Source organism: Capsicum annuum, chromosome 4 (assembly GCF_002878395.1).
Source record: "Capsicum annuum cultivar UCD-10X-F1 chromosome 4, UCD10Xv1.1, whole genome shotgun sequence".
NCBI lineage: Eukaryota > Viridiplantae > Streptophyta > Magnoliopsida > Solanales > Solanaceae > Capsicum > Capsicum annuum.
In genome coordinates, this window is record NC_061114.1 from 57,521,634 (window position 1) to 57,534,823 (window position 13,190).

Below are 13,190 nucleotides of genomic sequence, written 5' to 3' on the forward strand. Positions count from 1 at the left end.
AAATCATCACTGCCAATACATACACAACTTCAAAAAAATAACAAAATTCACCGGAAATATACATAGAAAATAAAAGAGAGACAAGACTTTACCAGGTGCTTGAAAGATTAACAACACAAACTTTTTAAACAGTAGAAGCAAAATTCATATAACCTTTATATACAGGAACTAACTATAATTATATATAGAGGAATTTTAGTAGGTATTTCTGAATATTGATATTTTTGAAGATTTTTCCTGCTTACTGCTTAGGCAAGGTAAACATGTATGCTAACTGTGGGTTTACTTGGTAGCTATGAAGATGTGGAATAAGAAATAAAAGGAAAGAAATGAACGGAAAAAGTAAAAACCAAAGGGGGGAAATATTGTGAAGTCTAAATTGAGTTAAAAGAAGGATGAAAACCCATCATAAATGTAGAAACAGTTGAAGAAACAATAGTAAGATAATCCACCAAAACTTGTTAGAACAACCTAAAATGATAGTTTTAGGGAAAAAGAAAAATTGTTAAATGACAATCAATGCATCATCAGAAACCAAACCATGCCATTGCAATTCATCCTTAAAAGAAATCAAGTGAAACAAAGCAGGCAACACAAACCCCAAAACAATGCACACACTTCTCCCCACAAGTGACAAGAAATCAGCAAAATTGGGCACAACCAATGCAATAAAAGTCACTATTAAAACCACAAGCCATCTCAGCCACACACAGTACCTTTCTTCACAGAATCTCCTTACTATCAATTCATAGATAGGGTTCATCATAAGTGGGAAAGTGAAAAATAGGTTTTTGCAAAGGCTAAATTGAATAAAGGTGCTAAGCAATCCCTGCTCAAGATTTGTAGTGATTATATCCTTAATGTTTTTCCCAAATGCAAAGTACCTCAATACTCCAAAACCATCAGACAACAAAGATATGAATGCTATTTCCATCCTTATCCTTGTCTATTGTGTCTGATTCCATAGGCAAAACCATACTAATCCCTTCAAAAGCATACACAACCACACCAATACTACAAAAAACACATTGAACCCACCAAATATTTCAAGAACAAGCCTATTTTGGAGGTAAATCATAACATCCTCAACCATCACAACACCCATATCTCCTAATCCAAACCTTAGGAAAAATGCTCAAAGGGGATAAAAGGGTCAGTGTAGGAACTGAATTCAACCTCAACAAGAATGGGAAACAACCCCATATATACAGTGCTTTGGGTGAAAATCCCAAGATTTTGGGATCCAGTTTTACGATTGAATAATGAAACAAATATGCTAAAGTATTAGCCACAAAAATCAAGTAACTAACACAAAAACCAGCTTGGGATAGATGATTATAACATCAACAGACAATCTACCAACAGGTCTACACACAACAAACCCCAAATCACCAAAATATAAAACCTTTATAGCTTTGATACAAGATTTAACCTTTCTCCTAGAATAGACCAGATACATCATACAATAATAAGTCAGAAAGACAATTGAGAAAAACATGATAGAACCCATAACCCCATCCATTTCTCTTGAAAGAATAATAAAGACTAGAACTCCAGGTCCAACTATAGCTATAAAAACATTAGCAAAAATCTGGAAAAGAGAAGAAAAGTGTTGATTCTTGCCTAAAAGTGGTGTATCTTCTCTTGAGATACTCAAACCTATAATTTGGGGGTTTTAGTGTAGTTTGACAATTTTTTATTTCCATCTATTAAAGTAAAATTGAATCGTGGTTAGTCTTTGTCCATAAGACATGCAACCACAAAAACTAAAACAAAAATCAATATAAAAACATAATCTCAATCAAGAACTTAAAATTGGAAAAAATAATCAACAATACATGCAAAATCCACAAATCAGTAAAACTGAAAGTTAACCCAACTACTAACTGGTCAGAAGGAAAAATTATGGCAGAATGAAGAATCAAGAACTCAAAATTTGAGAAAATAAACAACAATACATACAAAATCAAAAAATCAACAAAAATGGAAGTTAACCCAGGTGGTAATTGGTCTGAAGAAAAATTATCGAAGAAAATAAAATACTCTTTGTTGATAACATATGCAACCATACAAACTAAAACACACATACATATTACTCAAAATTAGGGAAAATTATACCCAACTTAAAATCCAGATACATACATAATCACAGTAGCGAACAGAAATACACACGACTTCAAAAAAATAATAAAATTCACCAAAAACATAGAAAATAAAAGAGAAAGAAGACTATACCAGGTGCTTGAAAGATTAACAACATAAATCTTTTTTTTTTTGAAATAGCTGAAGGAAAATCCAAATAACTTTATATATATACACGAACTTTACTACAATTATATATAGAAGAGTTTTAGTAGAGCTTTTTGAAGGTTAATTGGTGAAGAGATTTTTTTTACAAGATTTTTTTGTGTTTTGCTAGTTACTAGTTATGCTGTGAAGAAAGGGAAAGAAATTAATGGAGAAAGTCAAAAGGAAAAGAGAAAAATGTTGTAAGGTGAAGAAGACACGTGCATTTAACATCAATACACATTTTTCATCACTATTAATGTCATTTACGGAACTACCCTTGGTAGTATAATCAAACCTTCACTTATATATGTGTAAATCATGATTTTTCTTGCTTCTTAAAATCATGATATTCTTGTTTGTGTATTCTATGTAATATATTTTTTAATATAAAAAACTATATATTTTTCTGAGAAAAAAGTGTGAATCGATATGTATATACACTGTATTGATGACGTTACATATATATAATAAAATAAATAAGCAAATAGTTTTTCTTTTTATTAACTATCAAAACTCTAATATTGTTATGTTATAGATTTATATCATTTTGTAGTGAATGTCTATCAAGAATATAAATAGTATATATAGAATGTATATCTTTTGGAGAGAAACTAGGTGGAATTTTTTTTGTATAAATAAAGGGATTTTCTGCATCGTAAATCATCCTCAAGAGAAATTAGAATTAATCTGTCTTCTCTCTCCATTCTTCTTGTTCTTATTTTAATATTTCGTAACAAGTTATCAACACGAGACTCTACCGTGCAAATTTCGAAGGCTAAGGTATTATTTTCTTCCTTTTCATATGGCTAATAATCTTACAAAATGCGAGTTTGTTGTCCTTCAAAGTTTAGGAAAGAACTATATTTCATGGATGTTAGATGATGAAATCCACTTAGATGTTATGGTTCTTGGAGACAACATAAAACTAGAAAATACAATATCTAATCAAAATCCTACAAAGGCTATGATTTTCTTGTGTCATCATCTTGATGAAATTCTGAAAATCAAACATCTCACTACTAAGGATCCACTTACATTGTGGAATAGCCTAAAAGAAAGTTTTAACTACTTGAGGACGGTCATCCTTCCAAAAGCACAATATGAATGGATGCATCTGATGTTTCAAGACTATAAGTCTATTCATAAGTAAATTCTGCCATGTTTAGAGTTTCTTCTCAGTTGAAACTATGTGGAGACATTGTCAGTAATGATGATATGATGAAAAAAATACTCTCCATCTTTAATGCCTCGAATGTGCTCTTACAGTAGTAATATCGAGAGAAAGGTTTCAAGAAGTATATTGAACCGAGTTCCTATGTTCTCGTGGATGAACAAAATAATGATCTTTTCATGAAAAATCATGAGAATTGACCTACTAGATCTGCACCATTCCCTGAAGTAAATGATGTGATGCTCACCATGATAGGGATAAAAAAGGTTGTCGCCCTGGACGGGGTTGTGTAGGTGTTCGTGGTCATAGTAATGATGATCAATACAAAAATCATGTTCCTGGAGTTAATTATTCATCAAACAAATAGTACCATCAAAAGAAAAAAGAAAAAGATGAAAAACGTGAAGCAATTACTTGCTTCCGATGTGGTGAAAAATGACACTGTGCACGTGACTGTCGTACTCTCAAACACTTGGTTAACATTTATAAAGCATCACTAAAGAAGAAAGAGAAATCTTTAGGCTAATTTTCTCTCTAAAAATCATGTTGACGTCACATGTTTGGATTTAGCAAATATCTCTAAGCACGCTGAAGGAAAGATCGATCACTTGATTGGTGATGGTTCTGTCACTATGAAAGAATGATGAATTTTTAATTCTTTTTAATAATAATATTTAGTGAATAAAAAATCATGTAAAAATAGTTGTTTGCATGAGTACTAGTTTTTTTTTAGTATTTATTGATTTAGTCATATTGTGGTAGTTCATCATGAAATTGAGTTCAACTTAATTTGTTTTGATTAAATAATATTTTAATATTTTCATCTGCTTACGAAAAAATTTATGATGACCATTTAATTCCTCATGAGGTTAATTTATCATTTTTTATGTGGTAATATCCAAGTATTTGTTTTATGAGTAAGACGAGATCACAGTCATGTTACAAAAGGTGAAATTAATGCCACTATATTAAAAGACTAAACAAAAAGGAAGTGTTTTGTGACTTTTGTCTTAAATAGGACTTGGGATTGTTTTCTATTGCTACTTGACCAACGATTATTGTCATTTTGTCTTAGTAGGAGTTGCCATTTGTTTTCTCCCTATTTTGATCAAGATAATGGTTATACTAATAAAAGTAGTGTACCGTAAAGTTAGTATGTTGATTACTATATAACTAATGTGCAATATTTAATGTGTCTTTCACTTGCAAAAACATCAAGTGACATGACTTAAATGTGGAAGAACAACGATCAAATTGAAATACTATGTGCATGTGTCTATTACTTTACTAATGACTTAATAAGAGATAATTAATAATTTATTTTATGCAAAGATATATTGTTTTCAATTTGTGAGTATTTCTATGTGAATATATAGATAATTCTAAAAGCAAGTTGTCCAATTATGAACATATTTTTTTGATTGATTCTGGCACAACACATATGATATCCAAAGATGAGAAATATTTTTCTCATCAAAACATGGGCAATATAAATGTTACTATAATTTTTTATTGTGCAAATTTTATTGAAGGATTCGAAAGAGCCACTATAATCTTGCCTAAGGGATCTAAACTCATCATAAACAATGTTATGTTTTCTCTTAATTCTCGGAGAAACTTATTAATTTTTAAAGATATCTGTGAAAATGGTAATCATATCAAGACAACTAATGAGATAATATTGAATATCTTGGTATCACCACGATTGTGTCTGGGTAGACATGTGTTATAAAAAAGTTTCCTGCTTAATTTTTTGACTTGTATTAGACAAAAATTAGTGCAATTAAGGTACATTTTATAGTACACCAAAAGTTTACTAATCTTAATACTTTCGTACTTTGGCATGATCATCTGAGATATCTTGGATCTATAGTGATGAGAAGAATTATAAAATATTCAAAAAAGCATCCATTAAAGAACTTAAAGGTTCTTTTAAATTGTGAATTTCCATGTAATACTTGTTATCAAGGCAAATTAATTGTGAGGCCATCACCAACACAAGTTGGGAGTCCTCCACATTCTTGTAATACATACATGGAGATATTTGTGGACCTATTCACCCATCTAGTAAATAATTTAAATACTTTACGGTCCTAATAAATGCTTTTTCTAGATGGTCTCATGTGTGCTTATTTTCACCTCGCAACTTGATTTGTAAAACCGTTGGCATAAATAATGTGATTGCGAACACAGTTTTCTAATAATCAGATTAAGTTTATTTTCCTTGACAATGCTGCAGAATTTTATTCCAAATATTTAATAATTATTGCTTATCGATTGAGACAAGAGTCGAACATCTTGTAGCTCATGTTCACACTCAAAATGATCTTGCTGAGTCACTAATTAAACATTTGCAGTTGATAGCAAGACCATTGCTTATGAAAATTAAGTTGCCCACTTCAGTTTACGGTCATGTAATTTTGCATGCTGAAACACTTGTTCATCGCAGACCGATAAATTATCATAAATTTTCTCTATTGTAATTGGTTTTGGGACCAAAGCCTAATATATCTCATCTGAAAATTTTTGGGTGCATTGTACATGTGCTTATAACACCACCAAGTCGCACCAAGATGGACCCCCAAAGAAGGTTAGGAATTTATGTTGGGTTTGAATCTCCCTCCATTGTTTGTTATCTTTAACCATTACTAGGAGATATATTCACTGCTCAATTTGCATATTATTGGTTTGATATGATAGTTTTCCAAAAATTAGGGAGAGAAGATAATGATATCAAAAGAGAAATTTTGTGGAAAAATTCATCACTATCTCATCTTGATCCACACATTTCTATTTATGAGCAAGAAGTACAAAAGATTATTCATCTGTAGAAAATTGCAAATCAAATACCAAACGCATTTACAAATTTTAAAAAAATCACCAATGTAATACCTCGCGATTTTTCCTAGCTTAAATTCGTCCCTAGAGTGTTAAGGGATAACTTTGAAAACAAACACTATTTATTTGGTGTGGAATTTCTTAGATTTGGACTTTCCATTGCGTAGGAAATTGAATTAGCTTTCTAGCGATATAAGATTTGCCTAAATTCGATAACCGGGTAAGAAGTTATGGCTATTTTAAGTTTCTGTCGCAAAACATCGTCATTTGAACCCTTAGCGCATCGCGGAGCAGTGTGTATTTCCAATTGTCCCATTCCAGTGGCCCTCTGTGATATTGGTGCATTGCGGAGAGGGCCAATTTCCCATTTGTCAATTTCCAGAGGTCCAGCGCAATAATGGCGCGTCGCGCCATGTGCCAAAATGGCATTCCAAAGAACACCGTGATGCCTCCGTGTCACAGAGGTTGCCCAATTTCAATTCGTTGATTTCCAGTGAGCCATAGCGATAGTGTCGCATCGCGGTAGCCACCTAAATCAGGAAAATGTACGTTTTCCAATTCCGTTAAAAAGTTTAAAGGGGGTATTTTGGTAAATCACCAACCCCCAATCCAACCAAAAACAAAAGGTTAATCATATTTGAAAGCACTTTATGCGTTATTCATCATTCTCTTCAAAATAAAACCCTAGATTACCAAACTTCCTCCCCAAGAAATTCAAAATTTCTCCATTAATTCTCCAAGACTCTTCAAGATTGAGAATTCCTAATTCAAGAACTCTAAGAAGTCATCTCCAAAACATCAATAAAGATCCAAAATTCAAGTTCTAGCATCTAGATCATCAAATTAAAGTATGTGGGGGGGGGGGGGGGGGTATGAACAAGGATAATCCTTTCATCCTTGTGCCCAAAACCTATTTTAAATTCAACTTTTACTGAAGTTTATGTGATTTTCCATGAAATTCAAATTAGGGTTTACACCTATTATTGTTATTTACAAGTTTATGATATTCCCAATGATTTAGAGGTTGAATTTCATGATTTTGTTCATATTTTCATGCATATTGCTGAAATTTCCAGATTTTATAATGAATTATAAATGCTTATATTATCAAGAATGAATTTTAAGATGTTTTAACATGAGATTGATGCATGGGTCATTATATCCTAATTAAGATTGCTATTTTAAGATTATTTTTGCTATAAGCACCATCAGATAAGATTATTCTCAGATTATTGATAAAGATTTGACCTTTTGGTCCTAAGCTAAGATAAAGAATCCACTTTGTTCACATTACTCGAAATTTAAAGAAAGAAAAGCATAATTGGTTATCTTGTAAACCCTTGTGCTAGTTTTGAAGTGGATTTCTTAAGATTTTGAACATAAGAATGAGAGTAGCATTTAACACAAAGATGGGTAAGTTACTACGGTTTCAGACCCCAGAACTACGTGCCAACGTAGGATTTAGATTTATTCCCACTTCTACGTGGATGACTCAGATTGTGATCACTAAGATAGAAGTTCTATTCCGATGGCAAGGGTAGAACAACCCTACTTAATGGGGGCAGACGTGGGACTCCATGGATGCTCACATGGTGTATGTCGGTTAGAAGAACCTCCCAAAAGATGTCCCCCACTCTTCAACATTTTATTGATTTAAAACTTTAAGATAAACGCATATGTTTTAGAAGTTAAGGTTTAAAGATTCTTAATCCTTAAGATAAAGTAGTTTACAGATTTCAGAACTAAGTGTAATGGCTCACAAGATTTACGTTATATATTTTATCATTTATGATTTATGATCTTCAGATTACAGATTACTCAAGCCTGCGTGAGTCATTTACATTTAGCATGCATGATTTTATAAACTATGATGATATTGTTTACTTATATCATGCACCCCCATATACTAAGTACATCCTTAAAGTATTGATCCACATATATGTTTATGTGCTACATTGTATCATAATGTAGGTTCAGGTGCTCAGTCTAAGTAGCGTGAGTGATTCCCGAGCATCTTATCTACATCTTTGCAGTTGGTAAGTCCTCATAGTTTGGGGACTTAGTTATTCATACTTTTAGTTTATTATTAGATATCTCTTTATTCATTTCAGACAGTTTGAGTCAGCTGGGGGCTTGGCCTAGTGACTCCCTAGATTCAGATAGAATAGGCTTGTCGAACTACTAGATTCAGTTTTAGACATTTAATTTAGAATTCAGATTTTTCAGTATTGTTTTACCTAGACTTCTAGTATGTTCAGATAATATTTTTCGCATTATTATGATTTCAAATTCATAATTCCCCTATGTTGAGATCCGGACTTAGTAGAAAGCAGCCAGGGTTAGCTCTGGACTACGTGTAGTTTGGAGCACCATGTGGCATCCCAGGAACTAAATTTTGGGGCGTTACAAACTTGGTATCATAGCCTAAGGTTTTAGAGAGTCCTAGGGAGTCAGACAAGCCACGTTACATAGAGTCTTGATCATCGATGTGAACTGCGCCACATCTATGAGAAAGAGGCTATGGAGCATTTTAGGAAGTCATCTCTTCTTTTATAATCTATCGTGCATTCAGTGTCACTATCTGCTTCTAACTCGTGCTTTCACATTAAAAAAATGCCTCCCCATCGAGCTAACGCCTGCAGAAATGATAACCAGCTACCTCAGCCCGCAGATCCTTTAAATGAGAATTTGTTACATGCAGAGTTTCAGGCTGCCTTTCAGGCGCTAGCCTAAGCTGTGACAGCTAATATTCAGGGCAACCGTCAGGCTGCAGTCCCACCTTAGCAGGATAGGGACTTAGCCGCAGCCAGAATCCAAGATTTTATGAGAATGGACCCGCCGGAATTCTTTGGGTCTAAAGCAGATGAGGACCCACAACTTTATCTAGATGAGCTGAAGAAGATCACCTGAATCATGCATATTTCCGAAGAGGAAAGTGTAGAACTAGCATCCTATAGGTTGAAGGATGTTGCATATGATTGGGTAATGATGTGGAAGAAAAGTAGAGGGTAGAATGCAGCTCCCATGACTTGGAAGATTTTTCAGGATGTGTTCTTAGACAAGTTCTTCCCACGTGAGATGAGGAAAGCTAAGATAGAAGAGTTTATGAACCTAAGGCAAGGCTCAATGACAGTGAAGGAGTTTTTCCTCAATTTTAACTAGTAGTCTAAGTATGTCCCTGATTAGATAGCTGACCCTAGGTCAAGTATGAGTAAGTTTGTGACCGGTGTGTCTGGGTTGGTAGTCAAGGAGAATAGGACTGCTATGCTTATTAGAGATATGGATCTTCCTAGATTGATGATGCACACTCAACAGATTGAGTCAGAGAAGGTGAAGGAAAGGGAGAGAGTGAATAAGAGGGCTAGAATAAGACAGTTTGATTATGGAAAGAATAGGTCTGGAGGAGAAAATCGTTCACAGTTCAAAATCGTTCATCTATGCCCGCACCTTCTTCAGCTAGTGCTCCTGTACCCAAAAATAATCAAGAACAGTGGGGTAAGTCTTTTATGTCCAGGTCTTAAAATAGTGTAAGTAATAGACCTAATCATCCCCCATGTGCTAAGTGTGGTAAGAATCATGGAGGTGAATATTTGTGGAGTCAGAAGGGTTGTTATGGTTGTGGCCAGCCGGATCATAGAATCAAAGAGTGCCCACATGCTGGAAGGGGGAATAGAGATGTTCGTCCTCATACTCAGGCTAATAGTGCACCCGCTCCTCTAGGTCGCCCAATTCTTTCTTAGGACGCATCATCTAGTACCGTAAGTGGTCAGTGCCAGAATTGATTTTATGCTTTACTATCCCATCAGGAGCAGAAAGATTTGGCAGATGTTGTTACTGGTATACTTTGTGTCTTTCATCTTGATGTTTATGTGTTGTTAGACCCTGGGTCAAGTTTCTCTTATGTGATCCCGTTAGTTGCTGTAAATTTTGAGATAAGTTTTGAAAAGATCCTTGAACCCTTCTTGGTGTCTACTTCAGTAGGTTGCCAAACAGATTTATAAAAAGTGTCCTATCACTGTCCTTTATAAAGTTATGTTAGCAGACCTTATAGAGTCAGACATGGTTGATTTTGATCTTATCCTTGGTATGGATTGGCTCCATTCTTGTTATGCACCTATAGATTGTCGCACCCGTGTGGTGAGGTTTTAGTTCCCAGATGAGCCAGTCTTTGAGTGGTCAGGCAATTCAGTGTCTCCCAAGAGTCATTTCATATCTAATCTTAAGGCCAGAAAGTTGATATACAAAGTTTGCATTTACCATCTAGTTCGACTTAAAGACCCTACGTTTGAGACTCTGACAATTCAGTCCATCAGAGTGGTCAATGAGTTTCCTGATGTTTTTCCAGAAGATTTCTCAAGGGTACCTTCCGATAGAGAGATAAAATTTGGTATTGACCTTCTCCCAGATACTCAGCCTATTTCTATCCCTCCTTATCGTATGGCTCCCACAGAGCTTAAGAAGTTGAAGGAGCAACTCAGAGATCTTTTAGATAAAGGTTTCATAAGGCCTAGTGTTTCTCCATTGGGCGCTCTTGTCCTATTCGTGCGAAAGAAAGATGGTTCTTTGTGAATGTACATTGACTATCGTCAGCTGAATAAAGTCACAATCAAGAACAAATATCCTCTTCCTAGGATTGATGACTTGTTTGACCAACTCCAAGGTGCAAGTTATTTCTCAAATATAGACCTTAGATCCGGCTATCATGAGCTTAAAGTAAGGGAATGTGATATTCCAAAGAAGGCCTTTAGAACCCATTATGGTTATTTTAAGTTTCTAGTCATGTCTTTTGGGTTAACCAATGCTCTAGCAGCTTTCATGGACCTCATGAATCGAGTGTTCAAGCAGTATTTAGACATATTTGTTATAGTATTCATAGATGATATCCTTGTGTACTCCCGTAGTGGGGATGACCATATAGATCATCTTAGAACTATCTTGCAAACTCTTAGAGATCATCAATTGTTTTCCAAATTCAGCAAGTGTGAATTTTGGCTAAGGTCAGTAGCCTTTCTCGGTCATATTATTTCCGCCGATGGCATTAGAGTCGATCTCCAAAAGACAAAAGCCGTACGAAATTGGCCTATACCTATCTCTCCATAAGGCATTAGGAGTTTCTTGGGCCTAGCTGGTTATTACAAACACTTTATTGAGGGTTTCTCACCTATTGCATCCCCTATGTCTAGATTGACCCAAAAGAAATTTAAGTTCCTGTGGTCAGATTTCCGCGAGAAGAGTTTTCAAGAGTTGAACACTCAACTCACTTCATCCCCAGTTCTAGCATTACCTGATGGTACAGATGACTTTGTTGTTTATTGTGATGCCTCTAAAGTTGGTTTGGGTTGTGTGTTAATGCAGAGAGGTAAAGTCATAGCCTATGCTTCTAGACAATTGAAGCCTCATGAGAAGAATTACCCAACCCATGATCTGGAATTAGCTGCTGTGGTGTTTGCTTTGAAAATTTAGAGACACTATCTATATGGTGTTCATGTTGATGTATTCATGAACCACAAAAGCTTGCAGTATGTGTTTACCCAGAGGGAGTTGAAACTCCGCCAGAGGATTTGGTTGGAGTTGTTGAAGGATTATGATATGAGTACGTTGTATCATCCGGGCAAGGCTAATGTAGTGGCAGACACCCTTAGTAGATTGTCTATAGGCAGTGTTGCTCATGTGGAGAGTGATAAAAAAAAGTTAGCTCAAGAAGTTCATCATTTGGCTAGATTGGGTGTTAGGTTGGTTGATTCAGCTGAAGGAAATATTTGGGTTCAGAGCAATTCTGAATCTTCTCTAGTTACGAAAGTAAAGAAGAAGCAAGATAAGGATTCTAGTTTGGTCAAACTGAAAAGTCGGTTAAATACCAAAAAGTAGAGGTTTTCTCCCAAGGGAGAGATGGCATGTTAAGATACCAGAATAAATTATGTGTGCCTTGTGTGGATGAGTTGAGGCAGAGAATTATGGTCGAAGCACATGGTGCACGTTATTCTATTCATCCAGGTGTTACCAAGATGTACCGCGACTTACGGAAAATCTATTGGTGGAGTGGAATGAAGAGAGATGTAGTAGAGTTTGTAGCCAAGTGTGCAACTTGTCAATAGGTTAAGGTAGAACACCAAAGACCTGGTGGTATGTTGCAAGAGTTTGGTATCCCCACTTAGAAGTGGGAAGAGGTGAATATGGATTTTGTGACTGGTTTACCCCATTTGCGTCATCATCATGATTTGATTTGGGTTATTGTAGATAGATTGACTAAGTCAGTACATTTCTTGCCAGTTCACACGCCTTATACAACTGAGGATTATGCTAGGTTGTACATTCGAGAGTTAGTCAGATTGCATAGGGTTCCCTTGTCTATCATCTCAGATAGGGGTATTCAGTTTACTTTTCAATTTTAGAGAGCCTTTTAGAAGGGTATTGGTACGCAAGTCCACCTTAGTTCAGCTTTTCACCCTCAGACAGATGGTCAGGCAGAGAGGACCATCCAAACTTTAGAAGATATGTTAAGGGCATGTGTTCTTGATTTCAAAGGTAGTTGGGATGAGCACTTGCCATTGATTGAGTTCGCTTATAATAACAGTTATCATTCTAGCATTCAGATGGCTCTATTTTAGGCTCTTTATGGGAGGAGATGTAGATCACCCATAGGTTGGTTTAAAGTTGGTGAGACCGCTCTGCTTGGGCCTAATGTAGTGTATAAAGCTATGGAGAAAGTTAAGTTGACCAGAGAAAGATTAAAAACAATCCAGAGTCATCAGAAATCCTATGCGGATGTGAGAAGAAGGGACCTCAAGTTTGAAGTTGGTGATTTAGTGCATCTGAAGGTTTCACCCATGAAAGGGGTGAAGAGATTTGGCAAAAAAGGGAAGCTTAGACCTCGGTATGTTGGCCCTTGTAG

At 35.2% G+C, this 13,190-nt stretch overlaps 1 pseudogene; it reads right to left on the reverse strand.

Moving 5' to 3' along the window:
* Positions 1-363: 363 nt before the first annotated feature.
* LOC107869061 overlaps positions 364-13,190 on the reverse strand; it is an 80,738-nt pseudogene continuing 67,911 nt past the window's right edge.